At 48.8% G+C, this 13971-nt stretch overlaps 1 pseudogene; it reads left to right on the top strand.

Annotated features, from left to right (window-relative positions):
- Positions 1-1814: 1814 nt before the first annotated feature.
- LOC125174315 (uncharacterized) lies at positions 1815-1968 on the top strand (annotated as a pseudogene).
- Positions 1969-13971: the final 12003 nt, after the last annotated feature.

The following is a 13971-nucleotide window of genomic DNA, read 5'->3' as shown; positions in this document are numbered from 1 at the left end:
TTGGATCTGAAAACAATGACCTTGGAATTTTAGCTCAGGAAGACAAATGCGACTTGGAGGTGCCGTGAGCCTTGGAGGATGGAAAGGGACGGCAGCAACAGAAGGGGAGGAGAGGGCGACCACGTGTGAAGACGAGAACACGTGCGTGGAAGTGCACAAAATGAGGGTAGAGACGGTCACGGAGATGATGAAAAGAGAAAGGGAAATGAGACCGTGGCCTGGGCTCCAGGGCATAGAACCAGAGGTAGGGAATGGATGGCCGGGTTCCTGAGCAGTGTCACAGGCTGCGTGCTGGGCTCACTCACTGGGGGCAAGGGTCGGGGTTTGAAAGGACAGCGAGCTGCCCCAAGAAGCAGCCAGGCACAGGCCCTCTGGGGCAGGAACCACACTAGGTGCCAGACGGATCAACGCAGGAGCAGACAAACACGGGCTCAAGGTCACCCTTAGGGCAGAAGCCACGTGACATGCGCGAGTGAGATCTGGAAAGAGAGCATAAGGGTGGGACGCCGGCGGAGGGAGGAACCCAGGAGCACGTGGAGTCCCAGCAGATGTCCGTCTGCTGCCAAAGCGTCGCTTTTCTGCTGCTTGTCCACGAGAACGTGGCTCTGCCCTCGGGCTCGGAGGGCACATGTCTTCTGAGGGCACATGTGACCGCGCTGGCGGGCACAGGAGCAAGATCCAGGGGAGATCGCGAGGAATCTCATCCTACCAGACACAGGGGGTCTGATAAATTCTCCTCATGCCGCTGACACTTCCATCTTCCCTAATTTAAAGAAAGAAACAAGAAGTGCTCCCCTGAACTCACTCTGGGCGTCCCGCCCTGCAGATGTGTAGTGACAGAGACCCCGAGAGGAACCAGCCTTTGAAAAAACTGAGGCCATCGAGGGCCCGACCAGATGAGGGCCTTGAGTCCACCGGGATAACAGGTTTTAGACATGTCCAGATAAGGGTTAGAAATATCCGGAGAGTAGATCTCCAGGAGCAGAGACTCACAGGGAGCACACAGCTCCAGAGGAAAGGGAGGCTAACGGGGGCTAATTGGGACTCATTGTATGGTGCTCACCTACGATCGCAAGAAAGCGGAACTCAGATTGTACTTTACTTCCAAATTCGCAGTCGAGGTGGATCATCAGACTGGAAAAGGCAGGATTAATGCTGATGAGAAGGAATGAAGTCACATATAACGGCCACAAGCTGACTTCACGTACCCACTGAATACCTAACGGCCCCAGCAGGATTTGGCCCCCTCAGAGTGCTCCTTAGATACTTCCAAGCCCAGGGTGCTAGGCTCTAAAGGGTTGTCCACCACTCCAAATCCCCCCCTGTCAGTAATGATTCTCAAGAACCTAGCACTCTGCAGGCCACAGCCAGTCAGCTCTGCTGTGCCACGAGTACACACGCCCCAGCGTCCCCAGAGTGCGGCAGAGACCAACTGACCTCCCTCGAGAACACAAGCTGCACAGGGGCAGGGGGTTGGTCTGTCCTTACCCCACCCCCGCTATAAGCCGTCAGGGTCTAGAATAGGGTCTAGCAGATAGCAGGAGCTCAGGAAATCATACTCGTAACAAGTCTTTCCTAAGCATTCCAAAACTAAAGAAGAAGGAGACAGAGAATAATAACAACTGTTAAAAGATGTTGCTCACTTGGGGGTTCTCACGCCCAGATTTAGGAATGCCTGTGTACAAATTACAAAAAAGGACGCCCTTGAGCAGGCCCATGGCTTCGCATGTAGAAAACGCCTTTGCGGAAAGGAAAGGGCTCATTGGTCTGATAAAATAGAAAAAGAAGCTTCCCCTTTGCCTGTCCGCCAGGTGGGCAGGGAATACACCATGATCAGGAAGGTGGTTTTCCCAGGGCGAGGCTTATCCATTGCACACCGGATGTGCTGACCCCTGCGATTTCCCCAAATGTGGGAAACTCGACTGTGTAATTTGTGGTAGTGGGGGACTGCGTTCGTGCTTTCCCCTAAAAAACAAAAAAAAAAAAAAAAAAGGAAGAAAACCCCATTTGGTGGGCACAGCCTGGGCAGAGGGCTTGTTTAGTAGGTGTCAACTCTGTGTAAAGAATAAGGCTTGCCTTAAGAGAAGAAAGGAACAGAGAAGAACTACAAAAACAACCATAAAACGAGTAACAAGTACATACCTCTCAATAAATACTCTGAATGTAAATGGACTAAATGTTCCAATCAAAAGACAGAGGATGATGAAATGGATAAGAAAGCAAGATCTATCCATTTCCTGCCTCCAAGAAACTCATTTCAGACCTAATGACACCTGCAGATTGAAAGTGAAGGAACGGAGAAGCATTTATCATGCAAATGGATGTGGAAAGAAAGCCGGGGTAGCAATACTTACATTGGACAAAATAGACTTTCAAACAAAGATTGTAACAAGGGACCAAGAAGAACACTATATAATCATAAAGGGAACCATGCCAAGAAGAAGATATAACAATTGTAAAGGTTTATGCACCCAATATGAGAGCACCCAAATACATAAAGCAGTTAATAACAAACACAAAGGAAGTAATCAATAGTAATACAATAATAATAGGGGACTTTAAAACCTCACTTACATCAATGGATAGATCATCCAAACAGAAAATCAATAAGGCAACAGTGGCTTTGAATGACACACTGGACCAGATGGGTCTAACAGATATATTCAGAACATTACATCCTAAAACAGAATACTCATTCTTTCCAAGTGTGCATGGAACATTCTCCAGAATGGATCACATATTAGGCCACAAAGCAAGCCTCAACAAATTCAAAAAGATTCAAGTCAAAGCATGCATCTTTTCAGAACACAATGCTACGAAACTAGAAATCAACCACAAGAAAAATCTGGAAAGAGCACAAATACATGGAGGTTAAATAACATGTTACTAAACAAGGAATGGGTCAATCAGGGAGTCAAAGAGGAAATCAAAAAGTACATAGAGACAAATAAAACTGAACACACAACAGTCCAGAATCTTTGGGATGTAGCAAAAGCTGTTCAAAGAGGGAAGTTTATAGCAATACAGGCTTACCTGAAGAAGCAAGAAACATCTCAAACAAACAGTCTAACCTTATACCTAAGGGAGCTAGAAAAAAAGAACAAACAAAACCCAAAACCAGCAGAGGAAAGAAAGAATAAAGATTAGAGCAGAAATAGACGAAATAGAAGCCAAAACACAATAGAACAGATCAATGAAACCAGAAGCTGGTTCTTGGAAAAGATCAACAAAATTGATAAACCTTTAGTCACACTCATCAGAGAGACGGAGAGAGAGAGAGAGAAAGAGGACTCAAACAAAATCAGAAATGAAAGAGTAGAAATAACAACTGACAACACAGAAATACAAAGATTACAAGAGAATATTATGAAAAATATATGCCAACAAATTGGACAACCTGGAAGAAATGGATAAGTTCCTAGAAACATAACCTCCCAAAGCTGAATCAGGAAGAAATAGAAAATTTGAACAGACCAACCATCAGTATTGAAATTGAATCAGTAATCAAAAAACTCCCAACAAATAAAAGACCAGGACCAGACAGCTACACAGGCGAATTCTACCAAATATTTAAAGAGTTAATAGCTGTTCTTCTCAAACTATTCTAAAAAACAGAGGAGGAAGAAAAGCTTCCAAATTCATTCTATGAGGCCAGCATTACCCTGATACTAAAACCAGATAAAGACACTACAAAAAAAGAGAACTACTGGCCAACATCTCTGACGAATATAGGTACAAAAATCTTCAACAAAATATTAGCAAAACAAATCCAACAATACATTAAAAAAAATCATTCACCACAATCAAGTGGGATTTATTCCTGGCATGCAAGGGTGGTTCAATATCTGCAAATCAATCAACATGACATCAACAAGAGAAAGTACAAAAACCACATGATCATTTCAATAGATGGAGAAAAAGCATTTGACAGTGTACAACATCCATTCATGATAAAAAACCCTCAACAAAGTAGGTTTAAAGGGAACACACCTTGGGGCGCCTGGGTGGCTCAGTCGGTTAAGTGTCCGACTTCAGCTCAGGTCATGATCTCGCGGTCTGTGAGTTTGAGCCCCGCGTCGGGCTCTGTGCTGAAAGCTCAGAGCCTGGAGCCTGTTTCGGATTCTGTGTCTCCCTCTCTCTCTGACCCTCCCCCGTTCATGCTCTGTCTCTCTCTGTCTCAAAAATAAATAAACGTTAAAAAAAAAATAAAAAAATAAAGGGAACACACCTCAACATAATAAAGCCATATATGAAAAACCCATGGCTAACATCATGCTCAATGGTGAAAAACTGAGAGCTTTCCCCACTAAGGTCAGGAACAAGACAGGGACGTCTACTCTCACCACTTCTATTCAACATGGTGCTGGAAGTCCTAACCACAGCAATCAGGCGACAAAAAGAAATAAAAAGCATACAAATTGGTCAGGAAGAAGTAAAATTTTCACTATTTGCAGAGTACATGATACTGTACATAGAAAACCCTAAAGACACCACCAAGAAACTACTAGAACGGATAAATGAATTCAGTAAGGTCACAAGATACAAAATGAATATATAGAAATCCACTGCATTTCTGCACACTAGTAATGAAGCAGCAGAAAGAGAAATTAAGAAAACAGTCCCATTTACAGTTGCACCAAAAATAATAAAATATCTAGACATCAACTGAACCAAAGAGGTGAAAGACCTGTACTCTGAAAACTATAAAACATTAATGAAAGAAAATGAAGATGACACAAACAAATGGGAAGATATTCCATGCTCATGGATTGGGCAACAAAATAGTGTTAAAATGTCCATACTACCCAAAGCAATCTACAGATTTAATGTAATCCCTGTCAAAATATCAACAGCATTTTTTCACAGAACTAGAAACAATCCTAAAACCTGTATGGACCCACAAAGGACTCCAGAGAGCCAAAGTGGTCTTGCAAAAAACCAAAACCAAAGCCCCAAAACTGGAGGCATCACAATCCCAGACTTCAAGTTATATTACAAAGCTGCGGTAATCAAAACAGTATGGTACTGGCACAAAAATGGACACATAGATGGGTGCTTGGCTGGCTCAGTTGGTTCAGAGTCTGACTTCAGCCCGGGTCGTGATCTCATGGTTCCTGGATTCAAGCCCCGCGTCGCACTCGCTGCTGTCAGCACAGAGCCTGCTTCGGACCCTTTGTCTCCCTCTCTCTCTGCACCGCCCGCCGCCCCCCTCCCCCGCCACCGCCCTGTTCATGCTCTCTCTCAAAAGTTAAATAAACATTTAAAAAACAAACAAAAGTAGATGCATGGATCAGGAGAACAGAATAGAGAGCCCAGAAATAAACCCATAGTTAGTTATAGGGTCAATTAATCTTCAACAAAGGAGGCAAGAAAAGGTAATGGGAAAATTCTTTTCAATGAATGGTGTGGGGAAAACTGGACAGCCACATGCAAAAGAATGAAACTGGACCACTGTCTTATACCATACACAGAAATAAACTCAGAATGGATTAAGGATCTAAATGTGAGGCCTGAAGGGGTGCCTCGGTGGCTCAGTCGGTTGAGCGTCCGACTTCAGCTCAGGTCACGGTCTCACGGTCCGTGAGTTCGAGCCCCGCGTCAGGCTCTGGGCTGATGGCTCAGAGCCTGGAGTCTGTTTCCGATTCTGTGTCTCCCTCTCTCTCTGCCCCTCCCCCATTCATGCTCTGTCTCTCTCTGTCCCATAAATAAACATTAAAAAATAAAATTTAAATGTGAGGCCTGAAACCATAAAAATCCTAGAAGAGAGGCAAATTATGGCAGTAATTTCTCTGACATTGGCCAGAGCAATGTTTTTCTAGATATGTCTCCTGAGGCAAGGGAAACAAAAGCAAAAATAAACTATTGGGCCTTCTTCAACACGAAAGCTTCTGCACAGCAAAGGAAACAATCAACAAAACTAAAAGACAACCTATGGAATGGGAGAAGGTATTTGCAAATGACATATGTGAGAAAGGGTTAGTCTCCAAAATACATAAAGAGCTTATACAACTCAACACCAAATAATCCTATTAAAATGGGCAGAAGACATGAACAGACATTTCTCCAAAGAAAAAATACAGGTGGCCAACAGACGCATGCAAAGATGCTCAACATTACTCATCATCAAGGAAAATGCGAATCAAAACCACAATGAGCTATCACCTTACACATGTCAGAATGGCTAAAATCAAAAACGCAAGAAACAACAAGCATTGGCAAGGGTGAAAAGGAACCCTCATGCACTGTTGGTGGGAATGCAAACTGGTGCAGCCGCTGTGGAAGACAGTATGAAGTTTCCTCAGAAAATGAAAAAGAGAAATACCATATAATCCAGTAATTTCATTCCACTACTGTGTATTCACCCAAAGAATACAAAAACATCAATTCAAAAAGACATATGCATCCTTATGTTTATAGCAGCATACAATAGCCACATTATGGAAGCAGTCCAAGTGTCCATCAACTGATAAATGGATAAAGATGTGGTATACACACACACACACACGCATGCACACACACACACACACACACACACACAGTGGAATATCACTCAGCCATCAAAACAAATGGAAGCTTGCCATCTGCAACAACATGGATGGAACTAGAGTATAATGCTAAGCAAAATAAGGCAGTCAGAGAAAGACAAATGCCATATGATTTCACTCATATATGGAATTTAACAAACAAAACAAAGGAACAAAGGGGAAAAAAAAGACAAACCATAAAGCAGTTTGTTTCTTTTTTTGAGGGGGGGGGCGCAAATGAACGAGGGGCAGAGTATGGTGGGGGAGAGAGAATCCCACAAGGGGCAGAGAGAGAGAGAGAAGTGGGGCTCGCCCGATTCGGGGCTCATGCTCACCCAAAGCTAGGGCTCGTGCTCATCCAATTCAGGACTTGAACTCACAAACCGTGTGATCAGGACCCAAGCCAAAGTCAGAGGCTTAACCGACTGAGCCACCCAGGTGCCCCAAGCAGACTCTTAACTATGGAGAACAAACTGATGGTTACCGGGGGGGGGGGGGGGGGGGGGTGGAGGGGGGGGGAGGTGGGTGAACTAGGTGATGGGGATTAAAGGGCACACTTATCATGATGAGCGCTGAGGAATGTACAGAAGTGCTGAATCACTAAATTGTATACCTGAAACAAATAGAACACCGCATGTTAACTATCCTGGATTTAAAATAAAATCAAAAAAATAGATAAATAAATAAAGTGAGATATGTGTTAACAATGCTAAAAAAAAATAAAGTAAAAAAAAATAAAAGCATCCCGAAGCTGCCTGTTACCTTTTTAGAAAGTGCTGAGTGACAGCTAACCCGGAACGTGGAACGGTTAGGGTGACACTTCTTTAAAAACGGAGAATTTCCCCCATGTGAGTGTGTAGTGAATTCTATGTGACAAACCTTCTCCAGACGGGCGAAGAAACAGACCTATTTTGAGGCCCCCCAGAACACTGACATGGTTTTTATCCTTGTTATGTGTAACGTTTTTATGCAGCTGGCATGGTGCAATGCTGCTGGTCTGATTTTGATAATCCTTTCAAAACGATCACATATCCTTATGTATCGAGAAGAACAAATAAAAAGGGGTGAAAGGACCAAAGAAGGGAAAAGAAAGAGAAGGCCTGCTTTCTGCCCGGGGGCAGCCCACACCAGAGTGGACATAGCGCCGTCCTTGGACGCGTGACCTGGTGTCACCCCTTGGCCGGAACCTTTGTTCCACGGACAAGCTGCGCTGTCTCCCGACGGCTCCGCCGTGCCAATGTGTGGCATGAGTCAGCACAGCTGCCTATTCGCAAGCCTCCTGGTGTCAGGCCAGCTCTGCCTGGACCCCAGCCCCGGCCCCACCCAAGGCGGAGGAGAGGGCGAGGGGTTCCCAGGCCTGCCTCCCTGTGTGCATTTCCCGTCCTGGCACCTGCTCTGTGGTGATTGGTGATGGACATCCATTCCCCCAGGAAACCAGCCCTCACCCCCCAGGTCTGCGATCTTGTCTTGCAGTGACCTGTAGAACAGTCCAGAGCACAATAGTCCAAGGGGCTTTGGGTCACCAGTCTTCAGTCATGCTACATGGAGGACAGGAACTGTTTGCTCCAATTACGCTGCTCCGAGCATCCTTAGTTTTCTTACAGTCTCTCTTCCGGGGGAGGTGAGCACTCTGCCTGGGTGTCCCTGACAGTCCTCTGGGCCCTCAGCTCCCGCAAACAACTGCTCAGGCAGAAAATACTCTACACTCAGCAAGAACAAGCAAACCCGGTAATCCTCAGCATTCGTATGGAGTTAAGAACTGTTTCTCCCCTCCTCTGAAAGCAAGATCACGGGGACTCAGCTCAGCCTTCATCACGGACAAAAACATACACTGCCAAAACAAAACATTTATCAACCAAACCTAAAGTGGCCATCAGATTAATCACGAGTTTCATTGCTGCGAAGGGCACGCACGAGGCATTTGCTTCGCATGTGTGCATGTAGGTAACAAAATGACTCCCAAAGTGTGACCCAAGGATTGACCGTCCCGAGGGATTCAACTCGCTGTCTCCTTGTTGGACAAAGATGGATACGAGTTTGAATGGGAATTTCCTTAGATTCTACCCACCCATGGGCTCTCAAAGAAAATGGCAGGTGCCAGCTTCATCCAGGACACACCCATCATAAAAGAATTAACTAAGGGAATTTAAAAGAGCTTCTTACCATTGGAAATGGTGTTAAGTTTCTTGGCCTGAAACTTTAACCCTTGGGTGCTGAGAGACCTTGCAAATGTCATTGCTGAGTTCTGCCAACAACAATCTTCAAGGGACTGTGGGGACGAAACTGACGTCCTACGACTAGACCCAGGCAAATGTCCTGTATGCAAACAACGGAAGAGGGGGAACTCTGGAAATCACAGAATGACCGGCCACCTAGATTCCGGGTAATATTCATGAATAAACTACCAGAAGGAGATACATGAGCCCTTGTAAAAGGAAGTGGTGATTGCTAGGAGCCGGTATCGATTTGCCCATAATGTTAAGGCCCGGTAACCCATTTCTCACTTTTGAGAGGACTATTAACCTCAGGGATTCTGAGACAGGGGGCTCTGTGTTTTGCGAAGAGAGCACGAGATTGTTCATTCCGTCTCCGACCCTATGGATCAGAGGTTGTAAATTGGCAGCCCACGGTGCCCTGTGTCTTGTGTGGCTCTGCCAGCATTGGTGGTGCTTTTGATTCAGTTGCTAACGTTTAAAAAGAGGGTTGCAGATGGTATCCTTGCCCCCGCTGTCCCCTATGCCCCGCCCCTCGCCCGCCAGTGGCCACGTGGGCAGCAGCGTCTCCCCATGAGTTTCCCCGTGAAAGACAGAGGGGCAGGGATCCAGCCTCCCCCTTCCCCTCCCCTCGCTCAGGGCACCTGCTCTGGCTGATGGAGTGCAGGCACGAGCGACCCATGCCACCTGCTGGGAGCCATAGCTTGAAGAGGTGCCCGTGGGTCCGTGGGCCCTCTTTTCCCTCTGCCACAAGAGGCACATCCAGGATGGGGCCAGCCATTCAGAGCAGAGCCATCCCGGCCAGCATGCAGAAGGAACAGAAATAAACCTCTACTGGTATAAGCCAGTTTTGGGGCTGTTTGTTCTACAGCTCTAACCTAGCAAAACTGACTGATAGGGAAGATATCCCATAGGAATCTGGATCTTCCTTTCGTCTTAAAGAGTCAGAAGACCCATGACCCTGCCCCCCCCCCGCCCCAGAGCCCTCTGGAAACAAATGGCTGGAGATGAAGGATGGCTCCCCCTTCGGGGGGAGACTGGTCACCACCTGCCCACTTTATTCTTCCGCATAGCTTGCCAGCCCTTCTAAGCTTCCGACTCAAACCCCCATGCCACCCTGCCTAACACGAGCCGCAGAGAGCCTGGGAGAGGCCTGTCTCCAGGGTGCTCCGGGCACGCGTCACCTCCTCCATGTGCTTAACCATGCTTCGGACATCACCCACCCACCTGTCCTTCTCCTTCAGCCTCAGAACGTCTCTAAGCTCCTGGAAGGCAGTTGCTTCCTCACGGCACAAACCATAGGAGAAACAGGGGTTGTCTCCACCCTCTCCCGGCTTTCGAGGCCCATTCGTGGAAGCCAGAGCCTAGAGTGCTCCCACCTCAGCCCCAAATAGTATCTGCACACCTGCGAGACCCCACTCCACACTCCTCCCATTCCCTAAGTCCTCGGCAAGTGCTCCACGGGTGGGGGAGAGCCTGGGACACGATGGAATGAAGGTGTCACGGGTTCTGCTGCTGTGGGGACACTGCCACATGGAAGCTACCAAGTGTCTGGGAGCAAACCAAGAGCCATGAAAGACCCACTGCTGACATTTGGGTGGCTCCAGCTGCCCATCGCTGACATCCCGCCTTCCCTGGGTCTCCCCTAACTGGCGAATGCCAACCCCGCTCCTCTGAAATGCAGCAGCATAGTCCATCCACCCTTGATGTCCCCTCTCCGGGTACCCCTCAGGTGCCAGGACCCTAAAAGCATAAGTTATGACATGACAGACCTGATGCCTGGGCCTCCCAAACATCCTCCCTTTGGTGGTGACCCCAGGCCCCTAGCGTATTCACAGGCACTGGTTTGGGGCAGTGATCCATCAGGGTCCCCCGTCCCCGCAGGGTCCCTGCTGGACAGTGAGAGAGGGTGAATGCAGAGCTCAGTAAGGTTTCAGACATGCACTTTTTGAAGCCACTGTTGTCTCCTGGAGCCCACGGTTTTATGGAACTAGACCCAGATGGCACTCACCTCCTTAGCTGGCACAGCGAGAGCTGGGCCCCACAGTTTGTGTGGTCTTCCAGCAGCGAGGGGCCGGGGTCCTGGACCACCCCCAGGACGTGTCCATGTATTTGTCTCACCTGGTCCCTCATCTCACGCCCATGCCAACCCCTGCCAGAACGAGCCTCGTAAACGCCCCCCTGATTATGCCATTCCCTGCTTATCCCTCTCTTGCCTGGTTCCATCGCTTTCAGGAGGCAGTTGAAGCTGCTTAGCACAACAAGCAAGTCTGTTCATGATCTGGCCCCACACCCTCCCCCACTCCCCACCTGCCCCTCAGTTCACACCATACCGAACCGCTCAGGGTTCCGCAAACCCACCAGGCTGTGGCACGTCTCGGGGTCACCCCTGTGCCAGGAACACCTCTCCTGGCTTCTTCTCACGGCGAGCTCCTCCTGGGTGTTGTCTCCTTTGGCAAGCTTCCCCGGGCCCCTCAGGCTAATTCTGACGCCCTGTCCCTGAGATTCTGAGCAGCCTGGGCTCAGGGGCGACAGAAAGAGTGGTTCTCACCGAGTGCTGCTGCCTGTGGCCCCCACCCGCACGAAAGCAACGGCTCCACCTGCCTGGCGTCCACGTTGCCTTCCATCAAATGATACTTTGCTTAGTATTAAAAATTGCAAAAAGAGTCACGCCACATCCTTTCTTTTCCCCGCCCCACCTTATCACTCTTCCTATTAGTCCTTGCGTACATCATCAGGAAGACCCTTGGGATTGTTAGTCTGTTCATTCATTCATTCGTTCATTCAGCAAACGCTTACACTTGGCAGACACTGTGCTGAGTGCTTGGGAACTTACATTCTAGCGGAGTAAGAAAGATAGCAAACAGGTCAGGTGCTGAATAAGCTAGTAAATAAAGACGATGTCAGGTGATGCCACGTGTCACAAAGAAAAATAAAACTGTACAGGGGCAAATGGAGCTGGGACACAGGTGATTTGCTTAGGCATTTGAACGGAATGCTGAAGGACGTAGAAAACCATGCAGATGTTTGGGGAAGAGCATTCCAGGCAGAGGGAACAGCAAATGCAAAGGTTCTCTGTTGGTCAGGATGACACTCACTGTCGAGGCGACCGAATCCCAGAACTTCACGATAACAATACGGCACAACCGATGTTTATTTCCTGCTCGTGTTCCTTCCGGTGTTGCGTTGCTGGTTGATGGACAGCATGCTTTCTTTGGGTCCAGAGACTCACATGCCTTCCCTCTTGTGGCTTTCCCATTTCCAAGGGCCTCAAAGACCTCCCAGCTGAGTCGGCAGATGGGGAGTAGAGGAGGCACAAACAGTTCTTAAGACCTGCACCCCGCCCCCCCCCGGTGGCGACAGACCCCACTTCCTGTTATGCCGCGGAGGTGAGAACGAGTCAGGAGACTACCCCAAATGCCCGGGATCGGATGGGGTTGCCGCCTCCCAACAGCAAGGCCACACTGTGGACGGGCATCCTGGGAGGCCAGCCAGTGAGTGGGGGCAGAGCCTGGCAGTTCGAGGCTCAGCCAGGAGGCGGGGGTGACTGGGGCAGAGGGAGCCAGGCGAAGCGAGCAGGTCGGAGAGGTAATGGGGTGGGTGGCGGGCAGATGATGTCGGGCCCTGCGGTCACATGAAGGACCCTGGATTTTACCGTCTATGATATGGAAGCCCTTGGAGGGTTTAGAGCGAGGCAGTGGCATGAAATGGCTTCTATTTCGAGGGGGCACCCTGGCCGCAGGGTGCAGCACAGACTGCAGAGGACAGGGGGGACACCGGTAGGCGGAGGTAGGCTAGAGCAGCCATGCAGGGGTGAGATGATGCCGTCCTGGACCAGGAGGGAGGGCAGGGGCAGGGGCAGGACAGACCCTCCTGGAGCGACATCCAAACGACCTGCCACCCACTCCCGCCTTCTAAGCCAGGGGCTGGGGAAGGGTCACAGTATTTTAGGCTTTACAGGGCACGTCCACGCAGTGGGGCTGCTGCAGGGAGAAAGCTGCCACAAACAACACATAAACGAAGGAGCATGGCCATGGGCCTTGTGCCAACCTAGCTGTATTTACGAAATCAGGCCGTCGGCCGGCAAAATTTTCAGACCCCGATAAACCGGTCACACGGCACTGGGCTTCCCTTGTCCTCCGTTCCCAGCCGAAGCAGGGGTGCTGACTGAGGGCTCCGTCACTGCTTCAAGTGCGTGCGACAGCCACTCCCAACGAACCAAATTTCTCTCTCGGAGTAACGCTTGGGGTAGAAGAATGAATCACGGCTTCACGCTGCCTTTGAGCAAGTTCTCTCTTGACAAAGGAAATGGCTTTTGGCAAGACCTTTTTATTATAGTTCAGGCTCATCAACTATTCTTTTATAGCGCAATACCTTTGTTATGTGTAATTAAGGCAGCAGCTGAGAAAAGATGCAAATGTGCTCTTAAAAATCTGACTTCGCAGCAGCCCAGAGCTCTGCAACCTTTTAAAAGAGCAAGTTGATGTAATTTTTTTTTAATTTATTTATTTATTTTTTTTTTTAATTTTTTTTTTCAACGTTTATTTATTTTTGGGACAGAGAGAGACAGAGCATGAACGGGGAAGGGGCAGAGAGAGAGAGGGAGACACAGAATCGGAAACAGGCTCCAGGCTCCGAGCCATCAGCCCAGAGTCTGACGCGGGGCTCGAACTCACGGACCGCGAGATCGTGACCTGGCTGAAGTCGGACGCTTAACCGACTGCGCCACCCAGGCGCCCCTTAATTTATTTTTGAGAGTGAAAGAGACAGAGCTCGAGCGGGGGAGGGGCAGGGAGAGAGGGAGACACTGAATCAGAAGCAGGCTCCTAGCTGTCAGCACAGAGCCTGATGCGGGGCTCGAACCCACGAGTCTCGAGATCATGACCTGAGCCGAAGTCGGACACCCAACCGACCGAGCCACCCAGGTGTCCCTAAAGGAGCAAGTTTAAAGCGAAACACATTGGGTCTGTGCCAAAACGGGAAAGGAGAGAATGAAAGCTAAAGAAAGAAATAAAAAGACGAGGGGCCTGCAGCGTGGTGTTCGGGAACTCACGCCCGTCTAGCCGTCACCCTGTGAGCTGAGCAGACTGTAAACTCCGGGGAGCGTCCTCAGTGCCAAGCCAGCCCCATCCCCACAATGGTCCCCCTGCCCCAAAGCCAAGTGCTGTAGCAGCAGAAATATCACAGGCTGCCGCGTTCCCAACTTCCATGGGTATTATCCGTTTTCGGAATTT

This window comes from Prionailurus viverrinus, chromosome C1 (assembly GCF_022837055.1).
Source record: "Prionailurus viverrinus isolate Anna chromosome C1, UM_Priviv_1.0, whole genome shotgun sequence".
Taxonomy (NCBI): domain Eukaryota; kingdom Metazoa; phylum Chordata; class Mammalia; order Carnivora; family Felidae; genus Prionailurus; species Prionailurus viverrinus.
The sequence above is the reverse complement of the archived record's forward strand: the minus strand, read 5'-3'. Positions and strand labels throughout refer to the sequence as shown.